This window comes from Pezoporus flaviventris, unplaced genomic scaffold (genome assembly GCF_033815535.1).
Source record: "Pezoporus flaviventris isolate CSIRO_AGI_PZ_B2104156 unplaced genomic scaffold, CSIRO_AGI_Pfla_v1 ptg000530l, whole genome shotgun sequence".
Lineage (NCBI taxonomy): Eukaryota > Metazoa > Chordata > Aves > Psittaciformes > Psittacidae > Pezoporus > Pezoporus flaviventris.
In genome coordinates, this window is record NW_026893077.1 from 236,349 (window position 1) to 251,411 (window position 15,063).

At 56.3% G+C, this 15,063-nt stretch overlaps 1 non-coding gene across 1 annotated transcript; it reads right to left on the reverse strand.

Annotated features, from left to right (window-relative positions):
* Nucleotides 1–16: 16 nt before the first annotated feature.
* Nucleotides 17–90, reverse strand: TRNAR-UCU (transfer RNA arginine (anticodon UCU)). Its single transcript has one exon. It is a non-coding gene; the product is annotated as a tRNA-Arg (tRNA).
* Nucleotides 91–15,063: the final 14,973 nt, after the last annotated feature.

Genomic DNA, 15,063 nt, shown 5'->3' on the forward strand with positions numbered 1-15,063 from the left:
CCACCTGCCTGGAGATCATCTCTGCCGGGACTCGAACCCGGAACCTCTGGATTAGAAGTCCAGCGCGCTCGTCCATTGCGCCACAGAGACCTCACCACGGCTGCAGCATCCGCACCAGAACTGAAAAATTCCGCATCTCCGGCATCACCGGCGCGGCCCCAGCACCTGGAGCTGAGGCTGGAGGAAAGCCGGTGCCCAGCTCAATCCCCCTGGCAAATCCCCATCTCCAGCATCCCTGCTTCCACAGGCATGGGGGGGGGGGTGAGCTGCATCTCACGCAGCAGCAGGGATGCAGCAAAAACCTGGATGCAGGCTCCTATCGGCGTCTCTTTCCATAGCATCTCCCGCTTGCCTGAGGGCAGAGCTAAAGCCTGGAGGAGAGTTAATTGCTGCATCTCCCTCAGCATCATCGCAGTATCCTCAGTGCAGTAAGCCAAGAGAGAGGGAGATGAAAGAGGATTCAGCTTACGGCACCCAACACTGACAGTGATGATGAAAGCTCTGTTTGTCACGATGAAAAATGCAGAAACCTGTGGTTTGAGCACAGAAAGGAAAGGAAAAGCAGCTACCGTGGGTTTATTTTCAACCAGCTGTCAATCAGGGCTTTAATGTTTCCCTGTGTGCAGCTCCCATTAGAAAAAAAAAGGCATCAAAACACCAGGAAATCTCCTTTTACATCCACTGAGCTCCTATTAGCAACTGATCAGACTCTGTGGCACGATTCCTTGCTGTGAACAAACCCGTTCTGCATTTCAGAACTGCAGGGATTTTAGGGTATTGTTTACTCCTAAACATGCTCTTTATTAAAGGCAAGGTATTAACTGCTGCTCACAGCACTAACAACCTCAGCACATCTAATGCAAACCCAACGAATTTGGGCTTCCTTTGCCTGATGCTCTGAGGCTTTGGAAACATTGAGGCTTCTCTTGACAAGTAAAATCCAGCTGGAAGTGATGGGAACAAAGGCAGGGGTTTAACTTCTGTCAGACTAAACCCCTCCTGCTGCAAGAGAGACCCGGTAAATCAATAACCCTTGAAATAAGTAACACTGTGCACCAAGTGTAATCCCACCTTGAGCCAACTCAAAGGGTAGAAAACGCCTCTCTGCAGGGTGAGCAGAGGCTGTGCTTAACGAATGTCACCCAAAACATCCAGCTCAAAGTCATAAAGCAAAAATTCAGAACAGAAGGGAAGAAATAAATCTCCCCCAGCCCGGGGCTGCACTCTGCATGCTCCCCATGGGAGGAGACATCTCCAGCTCTTTTGATATGATTTTGGGAGGCTGCACCTCAAAAGCGTTGTTACCAAGCAAGACACAAAGGTGGAGATGAAGCATTCAAGGGCACAAACCTCAGCAGAATGACTGTGGCTTTGTGGGCCAGGAGTCAGAGGGCAGCTGGGGTTTGAAAGAACCCCCATTCCTCCTCACCGAGCTGGAATAGGGCTTGTTTGAGTGCTGCTTTTCCCTTCTCCTCTCATACATCTCCAGGTAACACACAGGGCACCCCCCGAGAGCACTCCTCTAGGAGGGCCACCAGAGCCCTTTCCTTCTCCTTGTCCCAGGAGAAGGACACAGCCACAGGCCACAAGGTACCACAAGCTCCTCAACAATACCAGAAAGCAACGTGCAGCTTCCAGGTCCTTGGGCCACCGGCCAGGCAGCTCGGTACCTGCAGTAACTTGGCCAGTCTTCCCCGAGGTACTGCCTGTCCTCTGTTATCTCCGTGCTTGGAAAGCAGAGGCTGCAGTGAGCAAGAGAGGTGCAAGCAGGTTATTCCCGGTGCTGGAGGATGCCAACACACCCATTCCTGTGGGAAGAGATGACAATGGAATTCAGTAAGCTGAGTGGTCTGAGGCAAGAGCAAAACCCCTCTTTAGATCCAGAGAGGGAGGTGTTTCTAAGGCCGATGTCCCCAGCTCAAACTGGCCCCCAGCAGCATCAAATCCTTTGCTGCACGCAGGAAAACCACACGCCATGAGCCAGGATGGGGTGGAACAGGGTGAACCAAGACCCTTTATTCCCTTATGAACAGCAGGGAGAGAGGCCTTTTGCGAGACAAAGACTGAAGCAGTAACACGGGTGTCTCTCTGGGAGCAGGACGATGCCACCTCACGTTGAGTTGCTGTAGGGCAGCATCGTCAGCGCTGGGATCCCAAAGCCTCTTTGCCCACTCCATCGACAGCAGCAGCAACTCCTCCTCAGGGCTGGGGCTGCTTTGTGCTATCCACGCTTTTAGAGCATCCTCTCGTAAACCAAAAGCCACCCCAGAGCCAGCCCCACCAAGCCAAGGAGAGGGGTCAGAAGCTGAGTGCTTGCAGGCCACCAAGCCCGTTAACCCCGTATCCACAATGGGAATGGGTTTTCCCCACATCCTTCCAATGTGTTGGGCTGAAGCTGCCTCCAGCGCAGCGAACAGCGGTCGCTGACACCAGCCCACGTCAGCAGAGGAGCAATCCCAGCCGCCCGGTGCATAGAGAGGCCGGGAACCTTCCAGAGCCCAGGCCTGGAAACGCGGACCACAGAAAGCAAGGATAAAACCATGGAATCAACCAGGGTGGAAAAGAGCTTTCAGCTCATCCAGTCCAACCCTGTTCCAATGCCTGAGCACCCTTTGGGGGCAGGAATTGTCGCTCAGCTCCATCTAACCCTGCCCTGGTGCAGCTTGAGGCCGTTTCCTCTTGTCCCATCCCTTGGGAGCAGAGCCCAGCCCCATCCTGGCTCCATCCTCCTGTCAGGCACTTGTAGGGAGCCATCGGAACCCCCCCAAGTCCCTCACCCCTTCCCCATCACTTGTGCTCCAGGCCCTGCTCCAGCCCCATTGCCCTTCCCCGTCCCTCCCCAGCTCCTCAATGTCCCTCCCGCAGTGATGGACCCGGAGCTGAGCACAGGATCCATGGGGATGACCCAAACGGACCCCCCCCCCCCCCAACCCCGCGCTGTGCCGTGGTGCCGGTGCCTCAGTTTACCGTGACCCCCAGCCCCGCCGAGCCCCTGCGGCTCCTTCTGACCCCAAACCTTCCACTTTTTGTCTCTTTCCCCTTCAAAACCCCCTCAGCCCAGCCCCCGCCTCTCACTTTCCCCCTCACTCACCGGCAGTCACCGCCGCTGCTCCTCTCCTCGGCCCGGGACACCGGCGCCCTCCGCAGCCGCGCTGCTCCCGCCATGGCGGCTCAGGCCCCACAGGCCCGGGGCCTCCCCCGCAACCCGGACCCCGGGCCCTCCTCCCGCTCCTGGGGCCGCGCACAAACCGGCCCCGGCCCCTCGGCTCCGAGCTCCCCCCGCCCGCCGCCTTCCCTCGCTCCCTCTTTCCCGGCGCTTCCCCTTCCCGCTCCCTTTGTCCCCTCTCGGCCTGCCCTTTCCGCCCGCCCCGGCCGGAGTTTCCATGGGGATGGAGGCGGCGGCTGGGGCTCGGCAGGGGGAACCCGGAGGAGGAGGCCCGAAGCCGCGGGGTCGCGCTCCCGCAGGCCCCGGGAGGGGGCCGAAAGAGGCCGGCCCGGGGGTCGGGGACGACGAGGCCGCCTCCGCCGCCGCCGCCATCGGGGGCCCTCGAAGGCGGTTTCCTGCCTTGGGCCCCGTCTGTTGGCGCTTGGGGCCCGGCGTGGTTCAGTGCGGGCAGGAGGGGTGAGCAGTGAGGCAGAACACGGAGCAGCCCTCAATAACCCCGTCCTACAGCTCCTGCACCGCTCCTCTTGCTTTAGGAGGCATCGAACACTAAGGGGAGGGTGAAAGGAGGGTCTCTGACGGGGTGAGCGGGCAGCAGGACCGCAGCCTGGCAAGAAGAACCCGCTTGGGATGCGCTGCAGAGCAGCGCAGGCTCCTCGGTGATGCTGCAGAAGGTTGGAGCTCAGCAGATGCATCTTTGGTGCGGAGAGAAGGAGCAGAGCCCGGGGTGAAGCCACACGGCTCATCCCATCCCGCTGCTTCCCTACGGGAAGGTGCCGGTCACCTCTCCCGGTGCACACAAACCATTGTGGATGCCCGCAGCCCAACCTCCTGTCCTAGTTCCTCCTGCGGGATGCCCTGACCGTCAAGAGCTTGATGGTGAATCTAAGGCAGGTTTAATCCCTTTCCAGCGTTCCCTTCTGCTGTGCTGTGGTTCTGTTCCCGTCTGTGGTCACTTGGTGCCACTGTTCCTCCATGCTTCTGCCCGGTAGCGAAGCAGCCGGTGTGAGCTTGGGGTAGAGCAGGGGAAAAACCAGCCCGGAGCCATCCAAAGAGCGAGAAGTTTGGGAAGATGAAGTGGGATTGGCATAAAACCCCATGGGGACGGAGTTTTCCTGCAGCGAGACCCTTTCTTCATGCGATGGAGGGGTAGGGGGATGCTGCTCCTCCAGGTCACGGCCATGGGAGCTCAAGCACTGAGGCTCCAGGCACTGCTTTGGGTGGACAACCTGGGGACATCGTGTGTGGGGTGAGGCTGGTGTGGGTCAGGAGGGCCCATGGATGCCTTCAAGGCCACTGCCACTGCGGTGGGGTTAAAAGGAGCCTCAGGTGGCACCTCCTGAGCCTCAAAGCATGAGATGAGTACCCACGAGCAGCGTGCCCGCACCTCCTGCCCTCACACCTGCAGCACAAGGACCTCACTGGGCCCTTCCTTTGGTCCCGATGCAGGTGTTGTCCCCAAGGCTTGTTGGAGAGGTCCCCTCTGCCCCGCTCCCCGTGGTGTGTGTTAAAGAACAAGGCCCTGGAGCTGGAGCTTTGGATGTGCTTTATGCACACAGCGGATGGCAACACAGTTCCCTTCATCAGCCAGACGAGCGCCGTCTCATATCAGCGCGTGGGGCTGAACTCGCAATCAAATCATTGTTATAATTACATGCTTAATATTAGCAGGTGCTTTTTGGCATCTCGCCTGGGTAATGTTAGAGCTGAACAAAGGGAAATGCCACACGGGGATGAATAAACAGGAGCAGTGTCTGCAGCAGGCAGGAGGATGGAGCAGGTCGCAGCGGTCCCAGCATCAGGCTTGATTCCACCATCGGAGGAACATGGACCAGGGCATCCAGGCACCAGCAGGAGAACTGGGAATCCCCAACACAGCAGCTTCTAAAGGACAAGACCATGATTTGCCAGCTCCAGTCGAGCGGGAAGGGGAATGCTCTCCCCTCAGGCCCCCCTAAGCTGCAGCCTGGGCTTCATCTGGTTCCTGTTGTGCTGTGGACGGGAGATGACATTGCTCTTCTGCTTCCTATAGACGTGACTTGAGCCTGTCAAAGGGTTCATAGATCTTGAACAGTGGCTTCAGCATCTGCAGGCGCTGAGCTGTTCAATGCCCCTGCAAGGATTCCTTTTCATTTCGAGCCATAGAGATCTGTGTATAAACCCATTTGCCCTGCCAGCTCTGCTCCGCTCTGGAGCTTCTCATTGACAGCTGAGCTTCCCAAACAACAACCCATATCTCAGAGCTTATTAATAGCTGCTGCTGCCAAATTCGCCTTCTCCTGGGTTGGAGAAGACACGAAGCTTGCTTCTCTTGCATGGTTTGTGCCTGCAGTTCTCCTCGACCACCCTCATGAAGCATTGTGACAACTTGAATCATCTCTGAGCAGCCTATAAGTCTGGTTCTAATCGTTAGGAGCTCCCTGTCTCAGGGAGTTAGAGAGATCCATGGACAAGCAAAGCACTGACCACTCATCAAGGCATCAGCTGAGGGTGCAAGGGGCTGCCCCTATAGCTCGGTGAGGACCAAGCCAGGGCAGTTATTAACAGTGATTCCTGCAGGCACTGCAAGCCCCGGCGCCTGCTGCTCTCCAGGTCCCGCTGCCAACCCAATGTATGCTCCTTGTGTGCAAACACCAGGAGCTCGGCGGAAGGCGTGTTCTGGATGTGATAATCAAGCCCTGGTGGCAGCTCAATTCATCACGGGGTAGGAACATTCCCCCTTGTCACCGCTTTGCTTTTTCCTGCCGGTGACAAATCTCCGGCGAGATTCCCGGCGACGGCTCCCTTTGCATTCCCGGCGCACGCTCAGCCAGTGAATAATGGAGCCCCCGCCATTCCCCTTGCCGTGCCCCCCAGCCCCAGCTCAGCGGGCTCTCTCCACAGCAAATATTTAGTGATCAATCCCCCCACCCCACCACCACCACCCAAGGATAATCTTCACTTGGAGGAGAAACGCTTCTCCTCGCTCTTGGATCTTCTTTTCCCTGGCACCCATCCTGCCTCAGCCAGCTCTGCTCAGGGAAGGTGCTGTACCACGAGCTAATTGTGGAGGATCAGAGCAGCAGCTCAATTAGCTGCAGTTAATGCTTCTGATTAGCATTTTGCTGGAGCTCGTGGAGGGTTTGAGCTGAAACGGGTAAACAAGCTCCGACGAAACCAGGGAGAAGGGCAGGAAAGGCAGAGGACAGCCCATGGGCAGCAGACACGGGTGGTGGTAGGACACGGCTCAGGGCATGGATGCAACATCTGGGCCCCGGGAGCCTCAGTATCTGGGCAGGAGCACAGCTGGAGCCTGCTGCTGGGAGGGAGCGGGTCCTAACGCCGCATCAGGTGGCCAACAGGACACAAGACAAGCTCGGAGGACCTTTGCCAAGCCCTTAATGATGGCATTAGGGCAAAATAACGTCCTTCTGCCGCCTCAGAATCCTTTGTTCAGTAAATGAGGGAGCAGCTGCGAGGGAAGGAATGAGATCCGGAATCCCATCTGCACCCTGCCCTCTCCTAGGAGATGGGGCAAGAGGAGGCACCAAACCCAGGCCCTTCTGGGGCTGAGGCTGCTGCTGTCCATCAGGGACTTGGGCTATTGCTGCACCTTCAGGCCAGGTGAGTCCTGAGCTCAGAGCTCCCACTGTGGCAAAGACTTAGGAGGTTGTTGCATTCCCACAGTGTCTGGAGAGCCTGAGCTTTGGCACTGGGATCATGGGGGTGGGGGGGGGTGCTCAGATGTGTCTGATTTCACCTTGGCATTAGAAGCCCCTTGAAGCCAGCCCCTGTTTCTCCACTGGGCCTGGAGCTAAAGCAAATCTCAGCTCCACCAGTGGGGACTCCCACGATACGCGGGCGAGCGGCAGATGAGGAAGGGAGATGGATGCACGTGTCTCTCGCTGGCAGCAGCTCTGGAATGGGTTCACACCAGGCTGTGCCTAATCCCAGAGCATGTGCACACAACAGATTCCCACCTGATTAAAGATAATAACCTGTATTAACTCTTGTGTTCCCTCTGCACCCACAGGCATCAGCCAAGACAAGATACAGCAGCTTGATACCAGCATCACTGAGCTGAGCCAAGACAGAAACAGCCTTCTCTGCCACATCCCTTCGACTCTAATCCCCGTGTCTTAATCCACGTTGGGACCATGGGAGGTCCCACACAAGGCATGAAGCATGGAGGGACTGATGGAGACAAAATCAGGGCAGAATGAGTGAACTAAAAGGAGCCAACCAGTTAAACCTGCCCCACATGCCAGAGGCACTCTTGAGATGGTTGATGGCTGCTCCATCTCCTGGGGAATAAATCTCCTGCAAGGCAAAGGGCTCTTGTCACTGGGTGATGCAGAGCTGTGCTGCCTGGCAGGGCACTGCAAGAGCTTGAGTAGAAATGATAGGCATGGGGTTTCTGATGGGAATTTGCTCTCCAGAGCATGAACAGAAAAATCCAAACAAATCCAACTGCTCCAGAGAGGACCAGGACCCGTTTAAAGAAGGAATTTTGCAGTGATGATGCAGGGAGGGCATCAGTCAGGTGGAAAACAGAGCAAGGGAGGTCTCCAGCAATGGCCAGCCCCAAATCCTTATTGTGCATTGCACAGATCCCATCAGAGCTGAGCAGAGCAGGTCAAAGCAGCAGCGGGGAACCGAGAAACCCCATCACAATGGGCAAATCAGCCAGTGCTTTGATCAGATCTAACAGGGGAGAACCAAGTGGCTTCAGGGGACTCACAGTTACACCAGCATCACCACGGGTAGGGTGATAATGGGCAGAAAGGGTTGACTGCGCCAGGCAGCTTGGCCTGGGATGAAGTGGAGACTAAACACACATCCAACTGCACGTGCTGGATCCGGAATGATCTCCCACTGCAGCAAGGACTGTTTCCCCAGGAGCAATGGAGCTGTTTCTGCCGGAGATGATCCACAGTGTATGATGGCAATGCCATGGCAGCAGCTTCTGGTGCCACCTGAAGCCACCCCTACAGCTCTTCCCCGATCCCATTGGGCTTCTTCATTACTCCATACACTTCTATGGCTTATTTTATCCCGCTGGCCAGAGCGTCTGATCCTGCGTTTAACCCAGGATGTCTCTGCAGCACCCAGCTCATCCCCAGTGCTGGAAATCAGGAATTTGGCTCTGACAACCGGGTCGTTTTCCTGCATTTTTCCCTCGAGTTTCTCTTTCCGTTGCCAGAGCCCCGATGCCACAGGAGCAGCAGCAGCATCCGTCAGTGCCTGGAAAAAGCCACCTAAAGACCTTGTGGAGAGCATCAGCCACTCACCCCCAGCGTTTAGCACGAGCTGAATACCCTCAGGATATTCACACCAGCGTTCTTCCCTGCTGGAAGCACCCGAGCAATGGGAAGTCCCTGGCACAGAGGCTTGATGTGACAGGCTTGAGCCGATAAGCGATTGCTTTCTTCTTCTCTTGCGCTTGGAGATTGTCACCTAAGGAACACGATAGCAAGGCAGGCTTGATAACAGCACACGCTGCTTCAGGCAGCCACGAAGACCAGGGGGGGATGTCCAGGCTGAAACATGCTGCAATTTCTCTTCCCAGGCTGAGACATCCCAGATAAAGCCCTTATCTGGCCTTTTCTCCCATCAATGAGGGGCTTCAGGCTCGTCTTCAGAGCACAGCAGGGCTAGGCAGCTGGGGAGAGCTTGAGCACATCATTCCTTGAGCGCATCATTCTCAAAGCCAGAAGCTGCATTTACCAGCCAAGGGTGAGCTGGGAGGGGGTTCATGCTCTCACTCATGGGTTTCAGCTCCACCAGCCCCAGTTTGAGCCTGGGGCTGCTGCAAAGGGGCACCCATCAGGGCAAGGTGCAAGTGCCCTGGGCGCTCCCCTGGCTGCTGGAGGGAGCGGGGAGCCCTCAAACATCGCATTGCCATTGCCCCCTTCCCACCCGGTCACTTCCAAGTGTCTTCGCAAACCATCCGGCCCCTTTTCTGCCCGGGTTTGAGCAGGAGAGGGCAGCAAAACGCTCCTTTTGAAGGCAGGGCAAGCAGCATAGGATGGGCTGGGTTGGAGAGGACCTCAAGAGCAGCTCATTCCAACCTCCAAGCATGAGGTGCCCAGCTGGGGATGGTTTGCTATGACGAATTGAAGCCAGAATCAATTTCTGTTGCTCCTAGGAGCTTTCTGCAACCAGAATGTTTGGAGCACGTTCCCAATCCATGAATCCATGAACCCGTGAACGTGCTCCCCAAAGCTGGGCCTCGTAAGAGGATGCGATGCAGATGATGCTCGTGTTTTGGGTGCCTGAAGGAGTCCACAGCTCCCAGCCTGGCAAATCCCAGTCTCCTGCTGGAAGTGCAGCCCTGTGTTTCCATCCCCACTAGTAAATCTGGGAGCGTCAGACATCCCTTGGCACAGGGACTCTCATCCTCACTGGACAGCTTCCAGCATGGTTTTGGGCCAGCCAGGTCTCTCTAAACTTCCAGGCACAGGAGAGGGGCTGTTCCCAAGAGGTTTTGCTTGGGAATATCCTACTCTGGAGAGAGATTAATGGTGGGGATACCACCCCCAGCCTGAGTGGTCCCAGGCACGTTCCATGTTCTAACAGCGATGTTCTCCCTCCCTGCACCCCAGTGCCCATCCCTGTGATTCCCACTCTGCCTAGAGCCATCTTAGCGCCTCTTCCTGGAGGGAAGCAGAAGCTCTGCTGAGCCCTCGTCGCTGGGGCTGTCAAATCCACTGCTGAGACTCATCTACCCAAATTCACACAGCCCCGAAGTGATGCCTCCAATGAGCTCATCAGGTTTTGGTGCCATTAGAGCCAGCAATGAGTCAGGCAGCAGATACCTGTCCCACCACGAGCTGCCCATTGCTCCCCACCACCACGGCTTGGCTCCTGAAATCCAGGCAGATGTAATCCCATTCCCTGGAGCCCCATCTCCCCCGAGCACTGAGTGGAGTCTCAGGAGCAACCCATTGACCCCAAAGCCGGGTTTCGGCTGCCCTCCCATCGCACCCCTCCGAGCGGTGCTTAAAGCTCATTTCCTGCAGGCAGCCTGTAAACTAAAGGCATGAAACACCCCAAAAGCTCAACTCGCAGCACCACGAGCCCTTCCCGAGCTGCCGCAGCCGAAAATAGAGCTGCTTTGCACACACAGGCTGCTCATGCCTTAAAAAACCCCTGCGCAGCCTTGCCTCTATTTGTATTTAGAGCTGAGAAAACGCTGCTTCCCTCGCCCAAAGCCTGTGCAAACGCAGCCCTTTGCTGAGCCCCGGCGATGGGGAAGCACAAACGCAGCGCTCCATCCAACCCTGCGCGTTCCCACTGGGATCCCTGCGAGCGGGCAGGATGCGGAGCCGCGCAGCGCTCAAGGAGGGCTGGACCTGCCTTAGAGGGGCAGCACCCAAGGAACTCCCGCATCCCGGGATGGGGCACGCGGATGCTTGGAAGCTCGCTCCTGAGGCCAGATCCCCTCTGCTTTTTAGGCTGATCCCTGGATGCAAACGCCCAGCAGCATCCCAGAGCTGCGGCCGCCCCAGGGCTCTGGTGCTCGTCGGTACGAGCGAGCTCAGCGTTGTTGCTGTTGTCATTCGCTGAGCTCGCTGCAAGCTGCTTTTCGCCTATATTTGAGTGCTTATAATTAGCCCGCGGGGTTTGCTGCTCCCCCCTTCTCCTTCCCCATGCCCTGACAGTTTGGGAGATGGCTCCATTTTAAATAGATCCTGTGCTTGGAGAGAAAGAAACTCTCCTGCAGCTTCCTTTGAAGCTCAGCACGCTGGGGAGAGTGCCAGCAGCCAGGCTCTGCCTCAGACGCTCTGTGTAATAAGGGACAATTAGGTGGCAGCAAACATTTAACTATGGAATGCAGCAGGGCTTCTGCCATTGCCTGCAGTTAAGCAGGTGCCTCAGACACAGCCTTCCTGGAAATCCAATGGGAAAAGTGTTCTGGAGCGAAGCCCAAGGAGCTGCTGGATCCATTTAGGCTCTGAATTAGGGGATAGGCTTCACAGTGCAGCTTCGTGGAGACCACGCAGCCCATCCCATCGTGCCTGGATGGATGCTCCTGCCTGGACCACGTGTGGGAAGTGGCCCTGAGCTCGAGGGACCACCCGTGGGGCTGTCCAAACCCACTGCCCTTCAATGGGGTGGATGAAGCTGATGCCATCACAGGTGTCTTCCCTTGGTCAGGTCATCACTCGCTGGCTCCCACTGGGAAAACACAGTGGGAACTGGCTCAAACTTGTAGGAAACATCAATTCCCAAGATCCCTGCCCTTGTAAAGGGAGATCCTTTCGGCTTGATGTGCAGGGGGGGATCGAACCTGGTGGGCAAATCCCCTGTGGGAAAGCAGGAGTGTTGGATGTCCTCTGTGGGACATTCCTGGAGCTGACTTCTCCAGCGACGGGAAAATTCCCAGCTTCCAGATGGGGAGAAGCAAAACTTCCCCAGATCCACGTGGTGGTTTCCCAGAGAAAGCTGACGCTGCTCCCGGGGATGAGCCAAGAAGGAAAACCGACGTATTCCAGGAAAACAAAGACACATCTGGATAAAATCCTGGAATGGCTTGGAAGGGACCTTAAAGATCCTCCAGTTCCACCCCCGCCATGGCCACATGCCGGGATCCAAAGCAGGAAGGAGATGGACAGGACTCCTTGAGCTCCTTGCAGCACTGAAGGCAAGCGGGATTCTTCCCAAAGGCTTTACCAAGCACTAAGCAGGAATCCTCTGGTTAAAAGGGGGATTCTCCCTTTCTCCACCCCCTCTGCTCCCACTTGGATCAGTTATTCCACACTTGGGCCAGATCAGCTCTGTGCTGTGCCTGGAATTCCGGCTATTTTGATCTATCCCCTTCTTCCTTCATCATTTCAGGCACAAAGCGGGTGCTGGGACAGGAGGGATAGGGCCAGACACCAATCCTGCTGCTGTTCCCTAGGTGCCAAACCTTTTCCAACATCAGCTCCTCATCACAAACGGAATCACATCCAGGTCCTGTGCCACGCACAGGCAGAGCAAGGGGGGGTTGATTGCAGTAAGTGTCAGCTTGGGCTTCAACATCCCACTGTGGTGGGGAGCACTCCCTCACCCCTCCTATGGAGCGTGCCTGCGGCTTCCAACGCCTGCGCTTCAGCATTCCAAACCTGCAGCTTCTCCTCACCCACCTCCTAGGGGAAAACTAAAGCACAAGCCTCACAGGTGACCCCAAACCTCGGTTTCTAGACCCAGGACCAAGACGGGCTCCTCGGTGCTGTGCATGCAGCCGGGTCTCTCCTCTTCCTCTGATCCCGATGCTCACAGCTCCCAGGGAGCAGCATTCCTCGGAGTGGGCGCACGAGGGACCCTTGCTGGTGGCTGGGGCTCCACCGGCATCAATTCTGCTTCCCAGGCTGCAATTGGCAGGGGAGCAACTGAATCTTCCACCCAGCTCTAAAGTGCTCTCAAAGCGACCTCATTTATCACTGCGGCGGCAGCACCCGCAGCCATTCCCCTCCGCTCCCGGCTCCCTCTGCCTCTGCGAGTGAGTGAGGAGATGATGACTTCATGGCAGCAGAATGGGCCCAAGCTTTGTGTCCATCACCAGCTCTTGGGGCCTCACCAGGTCTCGTGGTTGCAGTCTCAGGCCTCTGTGTGCTGCTGCACCATGGGCACAGCCTGAGAATCATCACAGGAGGCTTCTGTCTGCCCAAGGCTGGGGTTTGGTCTTCAAGGAGCACACAGCACTGGTCGGTTGTGGTTCTTAGGGCCTGGTGTGAGAGGAGCAGGGGATCTGCTTCTTCCCTTGGAGAGATGCAGGTTCACATGGAGAGTCCATTCTCAGCCCCTGAGAGCAGCCACGTCTCATAGGATGGGTCCATGCAGAGCCCAGGGATGCTGGAAGCCATCACTGTCCTCCTAACTAGGTAGGACATGTGGGGACCGGCTCAGCCTAACATCAGTCCTTACCAGAGCAGATGTGCACACCTGGCCTGGTGCTGGGGTCCTCTCCTTGCATTTCAGTCCACCTTGGCATGGCAGGACTCAACACTCTGCTGAGTGGCACTGATGGGCAGGACTCGGATGCCTCCAACTGCTCATGGAGACATCAACCCACTCTTCATGCTCCATCACCTTGAGCTGTGCAGCAACACCTACAGGTCCTCCATCCAGAGCTAATCCTAACTCTGCATCAGCCAGAGCTTTAGGTTCATTCTGAGCTGTTTAATCCCCAGGTTCAGGCTTCAGGACTGGCTTTAGAGGGAACTCACAGTGTACACAACACAACTAGTGATGCGCTGCACTTAGGACCTCATTTTGGGCAGCTACCCACAGCATCTTTTGATGAGAACCTGTGCCACTGCGTGTCTTCTGCTAAGAGGACAGCATCTCATTTGTGCGTGGCTTTAGGAGAGAGCCAAGGGCAGGAGAACACGTTCCTGCCTTCGGGGAAACCAGAGGAACCTTTCCCCCCGCCCACCCCGGCTCTTCATTCACCACCTCTGATACAACACCTTGGAGAGAAATGCCTTTTAGAGCAGGCTCTGACACACGTGTAGCTCCCTCCAACAGCTTCTTGTGCCCTCGGGGCACAGAGGCCCCAGCTCCCGACCTCATTTCAACCCCGGCAAGAAATAGATGGCGAAGGAGGCACTGCTGTGATAAATCACTGCTGCAGCGAGGTCTCTGTTGCCGCCACCGATGATGCCCTCAGCAGCGAACTGAAGGAACAAGATCCAGCCAAAGGCAACGGCGTTTTACAAGGGCTTCTGGCTGCTTGTAACAAGGTGAAGCTCTCAGGGCCAGTTCAGTGGCCTCAGCTCTGCCCCTTGCCTTCAGATCCGTGACACCAACGGCAGCTGCTCCACAAACACAAGGGATCTGGGATGCAGGGAAGTGCTGCTGAAGCCCCACAAAACACCCAGAGGCAACAGCCAGAGACATCCCATGACCCTGTTGCTCCAAGAAGTAATCACAATGGGGAGTCCTTATGCATTAGGAGCACAAAGGGATGTATCCAGGGGCTGGCTACGCACTCCAGCCCTAGAGAAGCTTCCCCAGTCACTCTTAAATCAGCCATTCCTCATGGGAGCAGTGAGGTCAGAGAGACACCCATGGGAGGGACTCAACTGCCTGTTGCTACGTGCTTAAAACAGGCACCTGTATCTCACCCAGTACCCAAATCCACCCTTCCTGTCACAGAGGTAACAGGCAGTGTCAGCCTAAAGCAGTAGCTAAAATAGCTGGGATGAATCCCAAATGAATTCCCATCCCCAATGTAATTTCAAGATGCAAAACGATAGCAAATGCATTGCTTCCTTTAGGAGATGTTCTCCTGAACGATTCCCCTCCTTGTTAAACGTCTGAATCAGATTTTGAGCTTGAAATTGCTTTAATCCCTGAGTCTTGGTGCATCTCTGCCTGTTCTAGGAACTATTCCTCCACTTGCAGCCTGTGCTGGGGACAAGAAGAGGGCACGTGGGCAAGTAACATCCCATCCCTTCCCTTTTCATGTCAAATCAGAGCCTCTGACTGGTTTGGTTGGAAGGGACCTTAAAGCTCATCTTAAAGCTCCTCACTGAGCTGGTGGCTTCCAGGACCCCATGACAGAAAGGTTTGGGTTGGAAGGGACCTTCAAAGATCACCTGGTGACATCTAGGGACATCATCCACTGGGTCAGGTCCCAAGCCTCATCCCTGGCATCACAGAAGGCTTTGGAAAGGACCTTCAAGCAGGGACAGCTCCCACTAAACCAGGTTGCTCAAATGACTTCTTTTGCTGTCCTCCTCCAGCAGGAGGATCCAAATGGGGCGGCTTTGGGGGCAGCAGATCCCGAGGTCACTGCGGGATGAGGGATCTCCAGTGGTCCCAGCAGGCTGAGGGAAGCTGCCTCCCTCCCAGGCCTGGTCCTCCCAGCTCCTACCAATGCCACAGAGAAGCATCCAGCGAGGAATGAAGGCTTTGGAGGAGAGACAGCA